Here is a 4,704-nt window from a genome sequence, read left to right on the forward strand (position 1 = left end):
AAAAAAAAAAAAAAAAGGCAGTCTTTCTCTTTTCTTTCATGATTTTTGTAATACTACTCATCATTGGCTTATATCTTTTTATATATTGGACACAAGAAAAACAGCTACCAATTATTAAGTACCTTATATGTTGAGTATGGTGCTAGGTAAGAGAGGAGAAATGGAGGAGAGCGAGATACAGAGAGAGAGAGAGAAAGTTTGTCTTGGTGGGGGAAATGCCTCATAGGTAAGGTAACTTCTCTATGAAGAAATAGCTGGTAAAAGTGGCAAAGCTGGAATTTAAATCTAGGGACATCTGATTTCAAAATCTTTCATTTTTTAGCCAGACATGGTGGTGCATGCCTGTAGTCAACTACTTGGGATGACTGCTTGAGCCCAGGAATTTGAGACCAGGCTGGGCAACACAGTAATACCTTGTCTCTAAAAAAAATCTTGCACATTCCACTCTACCACATATTTCTTACATTATTAACTTCTTGTATTTTGTATGTTTATGTACTAGAAATGGAGAAACAGCAGCTGCATTTCAATATGTGGAAATGTGTTACTTTATAATATTATAATAATATTTAAGAATATAATTGGACTTGTTGGGGTGTTTTACATACTTCCTCTTACAGAATTCTAAGAAATGCCTTGGACCACATCAGTCACTGATCCATTGTTTTTTAGTATCCAGAAAATGAACTCTTGTTCTTTACAAGTAGAAAAGTAAGTCAAAAAATCAGTCAGGGGAAAAAAACCCTTGTGTTTACTAAAGAACATCTGTATTCTACTTACATCATTCAACATTTTCTTCTAATTATAATGCACATACATTTGGTTAGTGAAAACTTTTCAGGGATAAACAATGTGTGCTTTTTTATTGAAAACAAAGAGTATCTTCTGATCTTTGTTAATGTACATATGTGTATTTAGCATAAACTTTTCAGTCTAGAACAATGAACTTTTTCATTAATAGCAAGAAATGCAAAAAAATCTAAGTCTGAGCTCTTAAAATGAATCTGTTGTAATGATAAAAATATATAAAGTTAGGCAGGACACAGTAACCTGGAATGCTAACTGTTGTTTTCCTCTGATGCTTGATTTTGGGGTAAAAAGTACATTTCAGGCAAGATGTGGTGGCTCACACCTGTAATCCTAACATTTTGGGAGGTCCAGGCAGGCAGATCACTTGAACCTAGGAGTTTGAGACCAGCCTGGCCAACATGGTGAAACGCTAAAAATACAGAAGTTAGCCAGGCAGGCACAGTGATGCTTGCCTGTAATCCCAGCTATTCAGGATGCTGAGGCATGAGAATTGCTTGAACCTGGGAGGCAAAGATTGCACTAAGCCAAGATCATGCCACTGCACTTCAGCCTGGACGACAGATTTGAGACTCTGTCTCAAGAAAAAAGTTATTATTCACAACTTTTTTATTATATAAAAAAGTTATTATATATAAAAATAGTTTATATAAAATAGTTTATATATATAAAAAGTTTATTATATATAAAATTATATAATTTTTGATATATATCGATAATAATGGCATTTCTAAGCAAGATAGTTTTAGTTGTGTGTTTCAATTGATACTATAATTCAGAAGCAAATTTATTTATTAAGTATTTTTTGAGACAGGGTCTTGCTCTTGTCACTCAGGTTGGGGTGCAGTGGGTATGATCATAGCTCATTATAGCCTCAACCTCCTGGACTGAAGCAATCCTCCCACCTCAGCCTCCCTAGTAGCTGGGACTACAGCTGTACATCACCACACTCAGCTAATTTTTGTATTATTTGTAGAGATAGAGTTTCACTATGTTGCCCAGGCTGGTCATGAACTCCTGGGCTAAAGCAATCCTCCTACCTTGGCCTCCCAAACTACTGGGATTATAGGCATGAGTCACTGCACCTAGCCAGCAATTTATTTTGCAATAAGAACGTTTATTTTGTCATCAGCAAGAGTGAGTAAGCTTAATAATGCATGGAGTTCCATCTTAACACAATGCCATTCTGTTTCCATTTCAGTGCCTTGTACTTATCAGTCAGTCCTGGCTGAAAAAGTTTGATTACTATAAGATCATCTTAATTTCTTTCTATCTAGAAGTAACAGCCTCCATTGTCATGTTACTGCTGGGAAAGCAATACTATTACTGTTTGGCTCTTTATCTCACTATTATCATGTAAGTAAATGCTGGTTCCAGTCTCAAAATTACACTAAATTTTACCATTTGCCCTTTCAAGTGGTGAAATATTTTTGATCTGGACTGAGTTTAATATTCATTTCTAGGCAAGGTCATTGTACCTTTCTGACAAATTGTCTGAATGTTAATGGCTTGTTTTTTGAGGGAATTTTATACATTAAATTTTGTAGTAAACTTACTTTTTTTAATCTATTAAAAAATTTACTTGGAAGGCTAAGGTGGGAGGATTGCTTAAGGCCAAGAGTTTGAGACTAGCCTGGGCAACAGAGTAAGACTCCATCTCTACAAAAAATTTTAAAATTTTTTGGTGGCACATGCCTGTAGTCCCAGCTACTCCAGTGGCTGAGGCAGAAGGATCATATTTGAGCCCACGAATTCAAGTCATAGTGAGCTATGACTGCACCACTGCACTCCATCCAGCCTAGGTGACAGAGTGAGACCCTGTCTCAAAAAAATACAGCATTTAGTAAATACTGCTGCCGTGTATAAAAGAGGCTGGCCTTCTATTCCTCCTTCAACTCTTCCTCCTATTTCTGCAACCTCTCCTCCTCCCCCAAGCACCCACTTTGCCTCCATCACGGGCATCTCAAATTCCGCAGGTCCAAATCAAGGATCTTGCTGCCAAATCCGCTCTTTTGTCATTATTTGTCGTCTCCGGAAATGGCTCTGCCATCTATCTGGTTTCTCAAGTCAGAGACTGAGACGTTGTCTTTGCCTTTTCTCTCTTGTTTGACACCTAGGTCCAACACACTGTTAATTGTCAGCAGTTTTATCTCCCTAATGTGCCCTGAATCCACGTCTTCTCAGTTCCACTGACATTCCTATAGCTCATTTCTTACATGGAATAGAACACAGTCTTCCCATATAAACCCCTAGTTTATAGTCTGCAGTCTCTCCAACTCCCTCTCTCATATTGCTTCTAGAATAACATGCTCTTCCTCTGCTTAATAATCTTTTTTTTCTTTTTCTTTTTTTCTTTGAGACGGAATCTCACTCTGTCACCCAGGCTGGAGTGCAGTGGCACAATCTTGGCTCACTGCAAGCTCCACCTCCTGGGTTCATGCCATTCTCCTGCCTCAGCCTCCCAAGTACCTTTGCTTAATAATCTTAAGTGGCTTCTAACTGCTTTCAGGGTGTTTCGAAATGATGACATATGATGTCTGGTTATATAGTCCCTCTTTATATTTTCATCTTCATTTCTTTTTTTTTTTTTTTTTCTGAGACAAGGTCTTGCTCTGTTGCCCAGGCTAGAGTACAGTGGCACGATCATGGCCCACTACAGCCTCCGCCTCCCAGATTCAAGCAATTCTCCTGCCTCAGCCTCCCAAGTAGCTGGGATTACAGGCGTGTGCCACCGCACCTGGCTAATCTGTGTAGTTTTAGTAGAAATGGGGTTTCACCATGTTGGCCAGGCTCGTCTCCCAACTCCTGACCTCAAGTGATTCGCCTGCCTTGGCCTTCCAAAGTGCTGGGATTACAGGCATAAGCCACTCCACCCAGCCTCAGGCTGGCTTTGTTTTTGAGGAGTTGAATAAATAAAGGAGAAAAGGATGAAGAAATGTTCTGTCTCCCTAGTAACTATTGGTATAGGTCTGTCACTCTTCCACATTACACTCCCCAGAGAGGCAGAGGAGTAACTGGGTTAAAAGCATGGATCTGTACTCTGCCCAGGAGGAGCCTGGCTCTCCACTTACTAGCTGTGCAATCCTGGGTAAGTTACTCTACTTCTCTGTGCCTCAGTTTCCTCATCTGTAAAATGAGGATCAAAATAGTACCTACGGGACTGGGCACAATGGCTCCCAGTACTTTGGGAAGCTAAGGTGGGAGGGTTGCTTGATCCTAGGAGTTTAAGACCACCCTGGGCAACATAGTGAGATGCTGTCTCTATAAAAAATTTAAAAATTAGCCAGGCATAGTGGCACACATCTGGAGTCCCAGCTACTTGGGAGGCTGAGGTGGGAGAATCACTTGAGCCCAGGAGGTCAAAGCTGCGGGGAACTATGACTGTGCCACTGCACTCCAGCCTGGATGAGAGAGCAAGACCCTGTCTCAAAAACAAACAAACAAACAACAACAACAACAAAAAACATAGTGCCTACCTAAGGAAAGTATTATGAGGGTTAAATGAATTAAAACACCCAAAGTACTTAAAACGGTTCCTGGCACAATAAACCCTCTAGAAATGTTAGCTCTTATTATGTACAGCCATCTGAACGCAGCAGATACCTATTAGACTTTCACTGTGAGCACAGCACTGCCTTTATCCCTCTGTTTTGATGTCGGCATAGGTTTGCCAACACTTATGTTGGAACACACTGTTGAATGGAGAGCCAAAATCTTTCATTTGTAGAAGGCTTTATTTTAGGCCGGGTGCGGTGGCTCAAGCCTGTAATCCCAGCACTTTGGGAGGCCGAGATGGGCGAATCACGAGGTCAGGAGATCGAGACCATCCTGGCTCACACGGTGAAACCCCGTCTCTACTAAAAAATACAAAAAACTAGCCGGGCGAGGTGGCGGACG

The 4,704-nt window shown here is 40.4% G+C and overlaps 1 long non-coding RNA gene across 1 annotated transcript in view; it reads left to right on the plus strand.

Moving 5' to 3' along the window:
• Window positions 1-4,704, plus strand: part of LOC105504463 — a 13,299-nt gene that overhangs the window by 6,743 nt on the left and 1,852 nt on the right. Inside the window, exon 2 of the long non-coding RNA XR_001000611.1 lies at window positions 2,009-2,163. This is a non-coding gene — a long non-coding RNA (uncharacterized LOC105504463). The remainder of the gene's footprint in view (window positions 1-2,008; window positions 2,164-4,704) is intronic.

The sequence above is a fragment of the Colobus angolensis genome, unplaced genomic scaffold (genome assembly GCF_000951035.1).
Source record: "Colobus angolensis palliatus isolate OR3802 unplaced genomic scaffold, Cang.pa_1.0 Scaffold92, whole genome shotgun sequence".
In the NCBI taxonomy this organism is placed as follows: domain Eukaryota; kingdom Metazoa; phylum Chordata; class Mammalia; order Primates; family Cercopithecidae; genus Colobus; species Colobus angolensis.